Below are 17,555 nucleotides of genomic sequence, written 5' to 3'. Positions count from 1 at the left end.
GAAATTCAATATTCTTGGAAAAGGGATGTTATACTACATTGTATTTTTTTCCAAGAAATTGTTTAATCTATATAAGTTATTTGACTCGGTCATTAGCAATCTTTGTGCCAAGATAGCTCCTAATCAAATTCTGGCAGAATATAAGTACCATTGAGAAGAAAGCATACAGATCTTTCTTTCGAGAAGTACGTATTTTTCTTTCTGGTTGAGCAATGTTATGCAACAAATGCTTCCAACTGGCTTTCTATCAAGGAAAATCATTAAAGATGAAATGCTCTAAGGGACATGATCATAGAAGCCTGAGATGCTTGTAAGTAATTACATTCATGCTGATAATTAGAAGAAATAGTCTGTGTAGTGGATATAGTACAATCACCTTTCACCACTGGTCTTGGATTTGATTTCTCCAAGGAATGCCAAGAAAAGCCTTTATTTAGCTGCAGTTTATGCTTCCCTCAATCCACTTATTTTGTAATGTAAAAAAGGAGAATCTGAAAAAAGAGAATGGGCACCTTGACATTTTAACTGCTTTGTTTTTAATGAAAATTTGCTTCTTTGAAGTGAATATAAAGCAGGTATGGGCAACAAGCCAGGAAGTGCTTATTTATCACCGAATAGCCTCGCATGTCCTCAAATGCCTTAACCTAGCGTTTAGAATACGCTCAGATTTCCCTGCTAGCTTGTATGCCATGCTTATACAAAGCAAAGCATTTCTTAACAGCCAAACAACAGCGCGCGCACACACACACACACACAGTGTGCCCACAACCTTGGCAACAGGTCCCAATGCTCAGAACTTAAGAAGAAAATCTGCCTCCAAAGCCATCACTAGGTCAATGTGCATACGTGGATAGAGCAATTTATCAGAATTGGTGTTTCTCCCCGACGAGCACATTGACTGTGGTGAGCTTGGAATAAAATTGACAGTAATTCTCTTTTATATTTTATAGTGAATCTGTTGCCTGTAATCACTGTGGACGAAAATTTGTTATAATTTCACTTCTTAATCAAATGGATGCTCAAAGAGCAGAGAGGGCACTAAACCAAAGAGATACTTCTAGGTCCTTAGCCTGTCTAAAATGGTTAATACTGTTGCTCTCCCCCTGCTCTTGAAACTCTATTTTGGATTTCCAGTGGCTATGTTTTCTAGTTCTCGTTTCTCTCTTCCATTTCACTGTCTCCCACTGCCTGCCCCTTGAGCACACAAGTTCCTCCAGGGTTTTCTACCCAGCCCTTTTCTTTCTTATCCTATACTCTCTCCACAGGAAGAGGCGGCATCTTCCGCTAAAATCAAAAACATCTCGATGGGAATCCCAGTTTTACCATCCACCTGTTATGTAATCCCAGGCCTCAGTTTCCACTCAAACTTTCCCTCACCAGGTCCCCATGAGGATCAAGTGAGAGTTCAGATATCTGAGCACTGAGCAGAAAGCCCGATCATAGGAGGTTGTAGGGGGAAGAAATATCCTTTCTTCCCATCTTAGGTTCATGGCTGAGGCCCCTATGACAAAAGACAGATTAACAAGAGAAAAGCAAATAAATGTATTTAAGGTGAGTTTTACATAACACAGGAGCCCTCAGAAATGAAGCCCTGGGCCAGGTGCAGTGGTTTATGCCTTTAATCCCAGCACTTTGGGAGGCTGAGGCAGGCAGATCATGAGGTCAGGAGTTCAAGACCACCCTGGTCAATAGGTGAAAACCCCGTCTCCACTAAAAACACAAAAATTAGCGAGGTGTGGTGGCACATGCTTGTAATTCCAGCTACTTGGGAGGCTGAGGCAGGAGAATTGCTTGAACTTGGGAGGCAGAGGTTGCAGTGAGCCAAGATTGCACCATTGCACCTCAGCCTGCATGACAGAGCGAGACTCCATCTCAAAAAAGAAAAAAAAAAAGAAGAAGAAGAAGAAAAAGAAATGAAGCCCCAAAGAAAGTATATTTTTGTATTTTTTATGTTAGGTTTGATGAAGAGGTGGACAGCCGTGGAAAAGTATGATTGGACAAAGCATGTATGAGCTAAAAGTAATAAACTCAGGGGGGACTTGGCAAGGCCTGCTTAGATTCTTCTTGAATTTTCTCCACATTTTCCACTCCCTTCCTCCAGGCATAGGGAGGGCACTTCTCAGATGAGGATCTCATGGCCTGCTGCAGGGTAGAAGAATGAGAAGAAGGCAAGAGGGGGCTTTCTGCTTCTGCTGCCTTCTCAAATGCTAATGTGTCACATTTGGGGACAGCAGGTCCTCAGCCCCATCTAGGTACTCAATGTATTTATGTTCCTCCTCTTTTTCTTCTTCCTCAGGCAAATGCTTCCTCTCCCACAGCTATGAAATAATCCATGGACAATTCTTCAGTAGATGGGTGTTCCCTATATGTAGATGATGACCAAATCTATGTACACAGTTCATACCCCATTTCTATCAGCCAGCTGATGCTGGGCCCACAGGCACCTAAAACTTAGCACATCCAACATTAATTGTTATCACCTCACACACCCCTGTTGAGTTTAAATGTGTGCCCCCAAATACTTCATATAGTGAAGTTTTAGCCCCCAGCATCTCAGAATGTGGCCTTATTTTGAAAGAGGTTGTTGCAAATCTAACTAGTTAAAATGAGGTCGCACAGGATAGAGTGAATCACTAATCTCGTATGACTGGTGAGCTTATAAAAAGGGAAAATTTGTACACAGACACACATGCAGGGGGAACACCATGTGAAGGTTAGAGTTATGCTGCCACAAGCCAAGGAAATTCCAGAAGCTAGGAGTCAGGCCTAGAACAGAACCTTCCTTAGTGCCCTTGGAAGGAGCTAACTATGTTGACACCTTTGTCATGAACTTCTAGCCTCCAGAACCCTGTGACGCCAATTTGTGGTACTTTGTTATGGCAGCCTAAGACACCCACCCTGGGCTGCACCACACAGCTCTGGAAGGTGAAGTTCCCCACAAGGTCATCTCCCCAGCCACCTGGGCTTCGGTCACCTTTGACTTGCCCTTCTCTCTCCACCATCTCATCTGTCTTGCACTAAATCCTTTCAGCTCTGCTCAGGAAATAACTTTCTGTCTTTTTCCCATCCTGCAGACATGGACAGAGTCTGCCTCATCATCTGTCATCAGGCGACAACATAATTGGTTTTCTGACCTCACTGTACTTTGTCCACTTTAATCCTGCTTCCACACTGCCACCAGAGTCACTTTTTGAAATCACAGATCACAGATTGTAATGGTCCTTATGATTTAACCCCAATCTATCTTTTGGTTCCAACTTACAATGTTCTCTTTCAACCTCTCCTCTCACCCTAGAGTCCCTGCTAAAACATCACACTGCATCTCCAGACACTTCTGGGCAACTCCACCACCCCTAAATCTCCAGCCCTCTGTGCCTTTGCTGGTGCTTTTTATCTGGTTGGAACGCCCAGCATCTTTCTTCTTCAAAAGTCAAAATATTACTCAATCCTATTAAGGATAGAGATAAGGTAAGAAGAAAACACTGGGTATTAGTGAGAATCAATCAGTGAGTAACAGAAGTAAAAGGTGGTTGACAGGTTTTCATTTTAAGTATTACAGAGTGTTTTTCAAACACCTAAATCTCAACTATGTCTGGGAGATTATCCTGGTGTATAACACTTTATAAATTAGCCAACTATGATAGTATATCGTAGTTCATACTTGAATGACACTATCAAGGTTGAAACACTGAGTATAAGATATCTCTCTGCTCATTCAATGACAAAATCAGGTAAGAAAAATTCTAGCAAGGCTAGAACTTAACAACCGCCTAAAGTGAAATATGCCTTCTTGTTAGCTGGGCAGCAGCGTATTTGCCTAATTACATTACAGGAAGTTACATTCTAATCCAAGATTGTTTCATTAACATTAAAAATATAATATTCCTCTTACAAATTGTCCAGATTCCACAGGAGGCATTCCATTTTTAGGTGTTATCCTCATGTTTCTGATTTTCCCCGAACTCTACCGATTACAAGGTGTTGCACACACCCTTCTTGAGGAACATCTTAAAGAAGTTGTTTTCCCAAAACCTCTTTGACTCTTGTCAGCCCCTTCATTCCTCTCAAGCTTAACAAAAAATACACAAGTTGCTAAATCTAAAACCTAGACTATTTTACCAACTTAAGTCCTCATTTATGCTGTAGAACCTGGCTGAACTTCTCCATAACACTTTGACCAACTCCATGTCATGGATTCAAGTTATGTTATCTCTGGGGTCCTTGAAAAAACCCAACACATATATACCTTACATGAACACACAAAAAGGATTTGTCACTCGCATTCTACAAGCAGCTTTACTGAACTCCAGACTCAACCCTCAAGTCTCCAAATTGAAATCCGATCACTTTCCCACTGCCCCACTGCAGAAAGGGAAACCATTGATATTGTCTTGTTCTTCACTAACCCCTCTCCCAGACATGCGCACTCTGTGCGGCCTGTGCCCACCCACTTCTGTATCCTCTGAGTCCCTGCATGATTCAACACCAGTAATTCCCTTTTGCCACTCTCTGAGGGTGGGGGAGAGGGGAGGACTGAAGAAAAACTATTTTCAAAAGTAATTTTTCAAAGTGGCACAGTCAAAGTGGCAAAAGGTAACTATTTATCATAATTATGGTAATAAAGAGCATTATTACACTGTTGACCTTTGAGGTTGGAAGAGAAGCTTTCAGCTTACAAACATGAACTAATGAACGATGAATTTTAAAACCACGTGCTCTTCTCACTCTCCCATCCCCTGGACCCCATGCCAATGCCCATTTTCCTCTTATTGGTTAAAGTTCAAGTGGGGGTAGCATTGTAAGCTTAAATTTGGTGCAAAATAAAACAGACATTCTATTAATTGCAAAATTAAAAGCTCTTCCTGGAAGGGGTCCACCATTTTCACAGCCGACACCGCCCTCGCTCCCCACACTGCAGAGCCTGCTTGCAGGGCTGTAGGTGTTCTTCCTTGTCTTTCTTCACTGCTAATCATAGAGTCAGGAAGTTAAGAGGAATACTTTTTTCCTTCTTTTTTTTTTTTGTATATCCTATTGTTTAAATTATTTTTGGCACATAATTGTTCATGTTTATAGGGTACAGAATGATATTGTGATAGATACACATATACAATGTATAATGAGCGAATCAGGGTAATTAGCATAACCATCACAGGAGGAATACTTTTGTTGTTTTTAATCCAATTTTTGCTCCTTCTGTAGGAAAACTTTTTAATTCAATGAATTTCAATAATTTCATTTTTTAACTCAATTCAGGGATATTTCCTTTTTGCAAACTATTTTTCCACTGGTATTTTAAAAAATCAGTTAAAGATTTTTCTGTTTTCAATACAGCTTCTCTCTGAATTTTTCAACAGCCCCTGGTTGCCAAATTGTAAAATCCTAGTTTGTTTACATATAACCCTTCACAGAGCCACCAAGAGAATCAAACCTAAAGTGTACTTCCACCTCACCATGAGGCAGTCCCAAACACTTCCCACCTTCACACTATACACAAACACAGGCGTACCCACATGCACACACATGCATGCATCTTCCTGGCATGTTTGGAGGCCTCAAAGTTTTCGAAGAAATTTGGTCAGGGCTCCAAATAGTACTAGATTTCACACCAACACATAATTTACTATTGTTGAAGATAGAAATCCAAATATGAATTTTTTTAATTGCCAGGATTTGAACATATGCTTACCTTAGACCTCTTATTACCTCAATAGACCTCTGTCGATCTGTAAAGTTATTTTCTCTTTTTTATGTTTCTCTTTCTACCTGCTGATGGGTGCAAATTAAATACAAGTACTATATTTAAAAAGACAACCATGCCATCATGCTTGAAGCACTCTGAAATGGTTTATTCCTTTTACTTTAACCTTTCATTCAAATTTACTTTCTCCAGTATAGGGGGACATGGTTCTTTATTTCTGCCCTAGACTGCAAGGACCTAAATTGCAAGAATTAGTTATAAGAGGGCATTTAACAATACTGAAGTTTGCTTTTATACCACGCTCTACATCAAAGCACCAACCTTCAAGGGCCAGCTATATTCCTGTTATACAAGTTTATGAATTGCTCTACATTTTGTTATATCTTCAGCTTTAAATGCAACAATTTCCTCATATAAAAACATTGAGTGGTCTGTGAAAGATGTTGAAACACTCAGGGTATGATTCTTCATTGCAGAGCACAAAACTTGTCTACGCCTTGGGCTTATTAATATTTCATCTTCCTATAAGAAATGAAGTTTGCGGCCGGGCGCGGTGGCTCAAGCCTGTAATCCCAGCACTTTGGGAGGCCGAGACGGGCGGATCACGAGGTCAGGAAATCGAGACCCCTGGCTAACACAGTGAAACCCCGTCTCTACTAAAAAATACAAAAAACTAGCCGGGTGAGGTGGCGGGCGCCTGTAGTCCCAGCCACTCGGGAGGCTGAGGCAGGAGAATGGCGTGAACCCGGGAGGCGGAGCTTGCAGTGAGCTGAGATCTGGCCACTGCACTCCAGCCTGGGTGACAGAGCGAGACCCCGTCTCAAAAAAAAAAAAAAAAAAAAAAAAGAAATGAGGTTTGCTTTCTTTCCATAAAATAAATGAAATGGACCCATATGAGCACCATGTGATACTATTATGTCTGAAAGGGAGACAAATGGAAAAGGATAAAATTTTTCATGTAAAACTTTTAAACCAAGAGTTTAAAATCAGACCATTGAAAAATAATGCGGTATGTATTACCATCTCCATTTACATGAGGACACTAAAGCTCAGAGATGGGACCACAGCTACATAATTTACAGGGCCCAGTACAAAATGAAAACGCAGGGCCTCTTGTTCAAAAATTACCAAGAGTGTCAAAGCGACAGCAACAGAGTATTAAACTAAGCTCAGGGACCTGTGTGACTGCACAGATTGCACACATATGAAGACATTCCAACTCAGACATTAAATAACTTCTGTAAGATCAAGAGTTAAAAAGTAACTGGAGTTTGAACCCTGTAAGCTTGATTTCAAAATTTAGAACTCTCTTATCCTCAAACAATAAACATCGTTTCTTGAATCAAGCCAAACATAAAGATTATCTCGAGATAATCCATACGATAGTCTAATTACATCATCATTGATCCTCATTTTGCAGACAAGGAAACTGAGACTTACAAAGGTTGAGTAATTGTCTACTGAAGTAGATGGTTGCTATCTTTTGACTATCCAGCATCCACAACTCCTCCCTAATAGCACATCAATTCCCTTTTGAAGAATTACCTTTAGCAGAACATAAGCACCCTAAAGGCAGGATGTTTTCCTGTTCTCACCTATATCCTCAGTGCTCATAACACAGGTATATAGTAGATTATAAGTATTTGCTGACTGAGGTGTGTGTACTGTTTGCCCACCACAGCAAGGAGCCTACAGCCTCACAGGCTCTCTCCCTCAGAGGTTCCCTCCCATCACCTGTGCAGCAGGAGAGGGAGGGCAGCACATGCCCTAAGTTAGCACTCTCCAGAACTTTGATTCTTGAGTCCCACACAGAAAAGTTAGTGCCTGATCATTTCAATGGTCTTGACCTGACAAGAAATATAATGGACCATGCTTTTGTATAGGTTCTGTCTTGATTCCAAGCCTCACTCTCTAGCCTTCTCATTACATGTATGAGCTACTCACTACAATGCATACACATACATATGCAGATGTCAGGTGTCCCAAGCCCACCCTCAGGTTCCATGATTTACTAGAAGAACTGACAGAACTCTGAAGAACTGTTATGTATACTCATGATTATGGTTTATTACAGCAGAAGGATAAAGATCAGAATTAGCAAAGAAGCCAGCTGTGGTGGCTCACACCTGTAATTCCAGCACTTTGGGAGGCTGAGACGGGAGAAATGCTTGAAGCCAGGAGTTCAAGACCAGTCTGGGCAACAAAACAAGATTTTGTCTCTACCAAAAAAAAAAAAAAAAGGTTTTTAATCAGGCATGGTAGCACCTGTAGTCCCAGTTACTTGGGAGGCTGTGGCAGGAGGATAGCCTGAGCCCAGGAGTTCAAGGCTGCAGTGGGCTGTGATTGTGCCACTGCACTCCACCCTGGGCAACAGAGTGAGACACCATTTCTTTAAAAATAAATTAATTAAAAGTAAAATAAAATCAGCAAAGGAAAAAGACTCCTAGGGTGGAGTCCAAGAGGAACCAGGAGCAAGTCTCTAGTTGTCCTCTCTGAGCAGAGTTGCATGGACAGCACTTAATTCTCCCATCAGTGATGTGCAGCAACAAGGAAGCATTGCCAACCACGGAAGCTCACCCAATTCTTGGTGTCTAGGGTGTGTCTATTGCCAGCCGGTCAGATAGCTAGGCAGCATCTGTGTGACCACTACTTTGCTACTCAGTGTCCAGCCCCCAGAGATCACACTGATACAACATGACACAAGGCCTCAGGAGTACAAAAACACTCGTCTCAAGCAGGATGTTCCAAGGGCTCAGAGGCTGTCTCCCAGGAACCTGTCAAGCGCCAGTCCTCCTAAAGACAGGCCTTTCTTTGGAATGTTCAGGGCTTGAGCAATCTGCACCTGCTGGGTTAACCCTTGACTGCACAACATCCAATAAATCTCCTGGCTTTAATTAACTACAATTGATTTCTGTTGTTTGCAGCCAAAAACCTGTGCAATCACACAGCAAATAATTACAGAAGCAGAAAGTTCAGGTCTTCCTGATTCTAAAATTTATGTCCTGAAAAATTGGTTGTTATGAAACATCATTTAGCAAAGGAATTTGTCAAGTGGAAGAAGACTAATGGGCCACAGAAGTTAAGGCAAGACTCAGCAGTTCTCTCAGAAACTATCCTGAGGAAATAGTGAATAAATACACAAACATGGGTTTCAGTATTTATATGTACAAATATATTTATTGCCATATTATTTTTATGGTACAAAATTAAAATCAATTTACACACTCAACACATATGATTGGTTAAATCAGAAGCTGATAAACTTTTTCTGTAAATGCGCAATATAGTAACATAGCTGTACAGCTTTCAGCTTTGAAGGCTACACATCATTGCAACTTCTCAGCTGCTCGCTGTAGCGCTGAGGCAGCCACAGACAATAAACAAATGATTGTGGTTGTTTTCCAGTAAAATTTTATCTACATGAACAAGTGAGGATTTGACCTGCAAGCTATAGTTTGCCAACCCTTGGGTTAAATTATAATAAGTATTATTATACACAACGGAATATTTCATTTTTAAAAATTAAGTACATCTATACCTGCGATATAAAAAAAAGCAGATCTATCTGTACAGATGTGAAAAGATGCCTACTGACATATAACTAAGCAAATAAAACCTGTGGACTCATACCATATATATATTTTTGAGAAAAAAGATATTTGTATATGCACAGGGAAAAATGTAGAAATAAGACTGTTAATAGTGATTATCTCTGGAAGGCTGAAATTATGTGAAACTTTTACTTGCTATTTCATACATTTCTGTCCTGTTTGAAGTTTTTATTATAAACATATATATTTACAATCAGACAGAAAATTCTATTTCAGAAAAAATCATTAAGGCTGCAGCCAAGACGTATACTTAATCCTCTACTAAATTATTCAAGCTTCTAGTAAATTAGAAATCCTGAATCCAGGATGACTTCTGTTTGAGGTAGCAGCTCTTCCAGCCCAGGCATTAGTGCCATCACTCCTTAAAGTTCCTTCCAAGCCACGGTTCTAGAGAATTTTTCAAAATCCGATTTATTTTTTCTCTTCCCATCACAATGACTATCCTACCAATAATATTCCCTCAAAGGAAGAGATTTTTAACTACCTAAAAAAATATGAGCCCTGATAGAAGAAATGTTATATTTTGAGTGTGGAGGAATAATCCTTATATACAGCTCTGTCACACTACAAATTCTTGGAAGTCCAGTTTTCACATTTCATTTCTAAAATAATACACAAACGCCTGAAACCACCTTCTTAGAATTTACAGAAAAGCAGCGCTAAGAAACCCAGAGCCCTTAGAAGTTAAAAATATAACACCTTCTTGAATTGAATTTATATGCTGCATAAATGTAATTTATATACTATAATACTGAAAATATCCAATGCTAAGTTCCTTAGGATATACAAAAATACAAACACACATAATCTCTTTCTTTCTTTCAGTATCTTTTTTTTCTTTTTGCATTTTAGATGACTGCTAAGTTTCCTGATATTTATAGAGAAGAATAAAATCAAAAAGACAAGAACCCAAGCCTTCCACAGACCTCGTTTATCTCTCCAAGGGGTCATTTTGCACCAGAAGCTGTCTTTCAAAAAGAAAGACCACTGCTCATAGAAGGTTGGGTTTTGTCTCTCAATCACAGTGTCATGTAATTTCAGAGCAATAAACCATGCTCTAGCATTATGTGTATCAGATATTCCTCAGGAAACAAGGATGGTCTTATCTTTAAGTGCTTTTTTTTTTAAGATTGTCCCGAACTTTCTTACGTGTTCATCAAAAGATGACAGCTTAGTATCTGTTATTAACATAAGAAAACTGATTTGTAGATAGTTTGCTTAGATCCAGTCAAAGGAAGCCTCCCTTTCTGTTAATTGGATAATTAATGGCATTTTTCAAACCAGCATTGATCCAAGTACCTTTTATGCTCATTGGCAGATTGATTATCCATGAAGAAGTTCTGTTATATTTATTATCCATTTGGATGGGAAGGAAGGCCTTGGGGAAGGGACAAAAGGATTAGCTTTGTTTACTCCCCACTCTACCCTTTCAACATTCAGCCTCCTTTGTGAGTTGGCTGTGATTTGAGTCTTAGAAAGGATGAATCTTGACAAAAATCTTTAATAGAATTAAAATCTATTTCAGCCATCAAAAATAGAGTTTGATTATGTCTGTGCATTCATGGTTTCTTGGGGGGAGGGGCACAAAACTCTTGCCTATATTTATCTGCCAAGCCTTTTTTCTATACCCCTGTCGCCCGCCCCTACCTCCCTCTCTCTCATATTTCTATGACTAAAAGACAAAACCATGGGCTGGTTACTGCAACAGTATCATTTATTTGTGTTCTTCAGGCAGCCTGCAACACAGCCAGAAGATAATGGACACCTCATTTATTCAAGCTCTGAATGATCATATTTAATTCCCTGTGACAGCTGTCTTCCCCACATTAGCATTGCAAATAAGTTCGGTTTTGTAATGGCCTTCTATTGAACATGATTCAATTATGTGTGGTCCGTATCGAGGCAGGATGCGGTCTTAGTATCTATAGCAATATTTCTGCAAGCTGCTGCTCTTTACACTGCTCACATTTAAGCTGCCTGTTTACCACAATGCTTTCCTTGAACTGTGTTGAACTCCGTACACTTTCAAATAAAATAAAGAGGAATGAATGTAATTTGAAAAAGCAGTTACTGGGTGTATAGATATTATATACCTCCTCCCCTTTACGTATATAATCAACCTGGAAGCACTTGGAAAAAATTGCCAATTGTCCAATTTTACAACCCAGATAATAAAATCATTATGGCCAATTAAATGATTAGACAATGCTAGACACTCTGGGGTTCAATGCCTGGTTTTACATATCACTAACAACACACCATCGGGCATTAAGGCAATCAGTCTGAATTCAGTCATTTTCTTGTAATGGAGGTGAGAACCCTGCGCCTGGAAGGAAAGCGGCTTCTTCATGGACTAAAGGAAGATTCTAAAGTAACAAGATCTTAGCAAGGGGTGAAATGCAGCCCTCTATCCTCAAAAACGTACACCTCGCCAATTGGCTCCTGCCTTCAGAAGTTCATCTGCAGATGTAGCCATCACCTGGATTTCCATGGGATCCTCCAGCCCTGCTAGCTGTGGAACCCGCATGTGATGGAAAGAGGTCGCTGGGTAGGACAGAGGGGCCTACTCACCCAGACTCCATAAGACATCATCAGAGACCCTATGTCACAGTGACTCTGAAGCCAGCTGAGCTGGCTGCCCAATGCAACTCGTGGTCTCCAAAGGGACAAAAGCTCTCAGAGTTTTTACATCTGATGTTAGGAAGGAGCACTCATTCCTCAGGCCTCGAGTTTCCAGGCAGAACGACTTACCTAGACAGGACTCCCGGCTTCCTCATTGCTAGGCGTGAGTGACCGGCTGGTAGGGCTGGAAGCAGGAACTTGGCGGCCTTGACTCAGCTCTTTTCCCCTTTGGCTCTCTCTGCCTGTTGAAAGGGCGCATTCTGGTCTGGTGTCTCGGCCGTGTAGAGAGCTTAGTGGGGCAGAGCTGCTAAAGAGGCCAGACATTTGGGAGGTTACATTCAATTCCGGGAAGAGTTAATAACTGTACTTGACTCAAGTCATGTCCTCCAATACAGCCTTTCTCAGTTAAAAAAAAAAAAAAAAAAAAGCTGGTATCATCCATCTATCTGATTCCTGGGTCTGTCTCTCAGTTGGTTGGGAGATGAGGGAAAAGAGAGTTACCTATTGGGCTCAGCCCTTACACCTGCCAGCTCAATCCTTCCCCTGCTGTTTGACATTAGCGTAATGTGGGGCGGTGCTTATCAGACTTTAATTGTGCATGCACATCATCTGTTAAAATGCAGATTCTGATTCAGTATGTCTGGGATGGGGCCTGCGATGCTACATTTCTAACAGGTGCCTAGGTAATGTTGCTTTGGTAGCAAGACCATGCTTTGGTAGCAAGAATTTAAAATGTGGTCTCCAGGCCGGGCGCGGTGGCTCACGCCTGTAATCCCAGGACTCTGGGAGGCCAAGACGGGTGGATCACAAGGTCAGGAGATCGAGACCATCCTGGCTAACACGGTGAAACCCCGTCTCTACTAAAACTACAAAAAATTAGCCGGGCGTGGTGGCAGGCGCCTGTAGTCCCAGCTACTGGGAGGCTGAGGCAGGAGAATGGCGTGAACCCGGGAGGCGGAGCTTGCAGTGAGCTGAGATCGCGCCACCGCACTCCAGCCTGGAAGACAAAGTGAAACTCCTTCTCAAAAAAATAAAATAAAATAAAAAATAAAATGTGGTCTCCAAAACCGAGAGAATTCAGAGCAGACCCAGCTGCAATAACAAGTGGGGTCAAGGTGTTCTGTATCCTCTTCCTTCCCTTAAGGTGGGGATCTGCACATTTTATTGTGGATTATTATCATCTGGAAAGTTCGCAAACTCAGATTACTGAGACTCCCAAGAATTTTTGCTCAGCAGGCCTGGGGTAGAGCACAGGGATCTGCATTTTTAAGAAGGCTTTTCACATGTAATATGTCTTCTAACAGGTTATTCTCATGCAGATGGTCCTAGAACCACACTCTGACACAGGCTAAGGAGTCAGAAGATTCTTGCCTAGAACTACTCAATAATGCCACCTTGCTCTGTATGGCTCGTTACATGTTGCAAATTTGCCAACCATACATCTGATAAGGGGTTAATATCCAAAGTAACTATACATAATGAATCCAAATAACTCAGTAGCAAGGAAAAAAACAACTTGATCAAAAAATGGGCAAAGGATCTGATTAGACACTTCTCAAAAGAAGACATACAAATGACCAACAGGTCTATGAAAAAATGCTCAACATCACTAATCATCAGGGAAATGCAAATCTAAACCACAATGAGATATTCACCTCACACCTGTTAGAACAGCTATTATTCAAAAGATGAAAGACAACAGTTGTTGGCAAGGATATGGAGAAAAGGGGGCCCTTGTTCACTGTTGGTGGGAATGAAAATCAGTACAGCCATCATAGAAAACAGTTTGGAGGGTCCTCAAAAAGTTAAAAATAGAACCACCATATGATCCAGCAATCCCACTTCTGGGTATTTATCCAAAGGAAATGAAATTAGTTATGTCAAAGAGATATCTGCACTCCCAGGTTCACTGCAGCATTATTCACAATAGCCAGGATATGGAATCAATCAATCTAGTCCATCAAAGGATGAATGGATAAAGAAAATGTGGCATTTACGTACATAGGAATACTATTCAGCCTGAAAAGGAAAAAAAAAATCTTGCCATTTGCAACATCATAATGAATCTGGAGCACATGGTAAGTGAAATGAGCTAGACATAGTAAGACAAATACTGCATGATGTCATTTACATGTGGAATCTAAAAATGTCAGTGTCATAGGAACACAGAGTAGAATGGTGGTTGCAAGGGGCTGGGATGGTGGGGGTGGGGGAGAGATGTTGGTTAAAGGGTACAAAGTTTTAGTTAAATCTGATGAATACGGTTTGGAGATCTCTTGTACAGTATGGTGACTGCAGTTAATAATAATATATATTTTTAAATTAAGAATGTTTAAAGTTAAGATTTTAAATGCTCTTACCACAAAAAAATGTTAAGTATGTGTTAATTAACTTGATTTAATCATTTCACAACATATACATATATGAAAACATCACATTGTATACAATAAAGGTATATCATTTTATGTCATTTATACCTTAATGGAGCTGGGGGAATCTTTTTTAAAAAAGAAAATTCTCTATTATATTTAAGTCTGCAAACTAGACGTTACTGAAAGACTTCTCATAATACTTTGCCCAAACTGTCATTTATGCTCTCCAATGGCATCAGACAAAACTGTAGCCATAAGATTGCCCTTTCTTTCCTATGAGCTAGGGAAGCTTATTAGAGGGGCAAGGACACTGATATCTTGAAAAAAGGTTGCATTTTAACACACTAAGAATTACAGAGACAGAAGCAACATACAGCAAAAAGTGAGAATGTGAGCCTCTTTTCTTTAACCAGAGAGCATGAGTAAATAAGTAAATAGTATATAAACATTAAAATTTTACCATCTGGCTGTTCATAGCTCACTATATGCCGTATTCACAAGGAAATTTCTCATCCTAAAACACCAAGTCTATCAGAATAAATGAAATAGCTCTCTCTGGTAACTTGTGGACTTGAGGGATCCTTTGAAGGACGCCTCCCTATTCTATCCTAACTCCTATTTCCTGTATTTATTTTCTGCAGCCATTTTCTTAGGCATATAAAATAAATCATTCTACTTGGCCCCTCCAGACATCTACTGATAAGTCTACTCTAACTTGTTCAGTTTCTCACAGCTACACCACAATGCCTAGCAGAATCTTTAACTTTTCCAACTTTTCCTTTCTTTTTTTTCTTCTTGTGACTCTCCGGTTGTACTCGAGGTATTCTAATCATACCCTCTCTCTTGTTAGCTCCAATGATATCCCATGTCTCAAACCATCCTGTATTTTTTTACTTTTTTATTTTATTTATTTTCTTCTTTTTGGAGACAGAGTCTCACTCTGTCACCCAGGCTGGTGCAATCTCAGCTCACAGCAACCTCTGCCTCCCAGGTTCGAGCGATTCTCCTGACTCACCCTCCTGAGTAGCTGGGACTACAGGCGAACGCCACCACACCCAACTAATTTTTGTATTTTTTGTAGAGATGGGGTTTCACCATGTTGGCCAGGCTGATCTCAAACTCCTGACCTCAAGTGATCCGCCCGCCTCAGCCTCCCAAAGTGCTGGGATTACTGGAGTGAGAAACCACACCTGACCCATTTTATTCTTTCATCTGAGAGTTTCTCGCATCCCAGGATGGCATCATCCCAATGCCTGAAGTAATACATAAATTTAGTCTCTCCTTTCTCAAAAGGAAAAACACTTACTTTTTTTTTTTTTTTTTTTTTTTTGAGACTGAGTCTTACTTTATCACCCAGGCTGGAGTGCAGTGGGATGATCTCAGCTCACTGAAACCTCTGCCTCCTGGGTTCAAGCGCTTCTCCTGCCTCAGACTCCTGTGTAGCTGGGATTACAGGTGCACACCACCACACCCAGCTAATTTTTGTATTTTCAGTAGAGATGGGGTTTCATCACGTTGGCCAGGCTGGTCTCAAACTCCTGACCTCAGGTGATCTGCCTGCCTCGGCCTCCCAAAGTGCTGGGATTACAGGCATGAGCCACCACACCCAGCCAGGAAAAACACTTCTTGAAAGGAAAATAAACATAGTCCCAAGGTGAACTCCTACACGATAAATCCAAAGTATTTCTGCCATGTGTTTTACCATAGTATCTTAGTTCAATTGTGCTACTATAACAAAATATCTGAGACTGGGTAATTTATAAACAGCATAAATTTATTCCTTACAGTTCTGGAGGCTGGCAAGTCCAACATTGAGGCATCAGCAGATTCAGTGTCCAGTGAGGGCTGCTCTCTGCTTCCAAGATGGTGCCTATCGTTGTGTCTTCAAAGGCAGTAGGCAGAAGGGCAAGAGGGCAAAAAAGAGGCCAAATTCCCTCCCTCAAGCCCTTTAAAAGGGTACTAATCCCATTCATGAGGGCATACCTCTCATGATTAATCACCTCCTAAAGGCCCCATCTTTTATACTATCACCTTGGTAATTAGGTTTCAACATGTGAATTTGGGAGGAACACATAATTCAGACCATAGCATACAGGAAGGGTGAGATATGCATATCTCTTTGACAGCCATGTTCTCCAATATGGCCAAAGTCCAGTTGCCCATAGCCCCCAATCTCCACCCCATCTCATTGCATTAAGCTGTTAGTCAATTTAGAGGCTGAAGTTAAAGCTAGGTGCGGTGGCTCTCACCGATAATCCCAGCACTTTGGGAGGCTGAGGCAGGTGAATCACCAGAGGTCAGGAGTTCAAGACCAGCCTGGCCAACATGACAAAACCCCATCTCTACTAAAAATACAAAAATTACTCAGGCATGGTAGTGCATGCCCAGCTACTTGGGAGCCTGAGGCATGAGAATTGGTTGAACCTGGGAGGCGGAGGTTGCAGTGAGCCAAGATTGTGCCACTGTACTCCAGCCTGAGCAAGACACCATCAAAAAACAAAAAAAAGAAGAAAGAAAAAGAAAGAGAGAGAGAGAGAAAGAGAAAGAAAGAAGCTGAAGATAAATATGGTCATTCCTTTACTTGAGTGTCACTTAATAAAGGCATTCCTTTTGTTGATGACATTAGTAAACAGAAAACACAATGGGATAATGGAAGTTTGTTGAGTAAAAATGCAGAAGTCATCACAGAGAACATTCTAAAATTCTGCATTGCATACCACTCAACCTGTAAATCCAAAGGCATTTTGATTTTACCTCCCACCCATTCCACCCCAGCTTACCCTTCCTGCACCTCACTGCAGCAGACCTTGGCATCTTTACCTCATGCCCCAATCCTCTCACTTCTTTACACTTTCCCAAGATACCTGAACTCAATAAACTGCATGCTCCCTGATTTGCAATTACCCTTGACTATGGCTTCTTCTGCCCTGGAAGTGACGGTGACTGGAGTCTTTTCCAGACCCATCTCCTGCCTTTGCACTTCCATCACTGCGCATTCCTCCTCCAGGTCCCCTGCTCTGCCTTTCACATTCCTCTCCCAGTGATTGGGAGGTGGGCCACAGAGCTGAACCTCCTTTTCCCACACAATAACATACAGAAGCTGTCTTAGCAACAGGGCCTGGCATAAGCACAAGTCCTCATTTCAGAACCTACCTCTGAGGCCAAAGGAGTCCCTGGCAGGAGTCACTGTACCATGCCCATGAGTCTCTGGGCAACCCCAAACCACTTCAGAATACTCCAAGCCAATCTTCC

General features: G+C 41.1%; 1 long non-coding RNA gene across 1 annotated transcript in view; it reads right to left on the bottom strand.

Annotated features, from left to right (window-relative positions):
• LOC103228831 (uncharacterized) overlaps positions 1-17,318 on the bottom strand; it is a 77,772-nt gene extending 60,454 nt beyond the window's left edge. The window contains exons 1-2 of the long non-coding RNA XR_005235333.2: positions 16,089-17,318; positions 12,061-12,238 (exon numbers count right to left, since the gene is read on the bottom strand). This is a non-coding gene — a long non-coding RNA (uncharacterized lncRNA). The remainder of the gene's footprint in view (positions 1-12,060; positions 12,239-16,088) is intronic.
• Between the last annotated feature and the right edge of the window lie 237 nt (positions 17,319-17,555).

This window comes from Chlorocebus sabaeus, chromosome 24 (assembly GCF_047675955.1).
Source record: "Chlorocebus sabaeus isolate Y175 chromosome 24, mChlSab1.0.hap1, whole genome shotgun sequence".
In the NCBI taxonomy this organism is placed as follows: Eukaryota; Metazoa; Chordata; class Mammalia; order Primates; family Cercopithecidae; genus Chlorocebus; species Chlorocebus sabaeus.
Note: the sequence above shows the minus strand (reverse complement) of the source record. Positions and strands in the feature narration are given on the sequence as shown.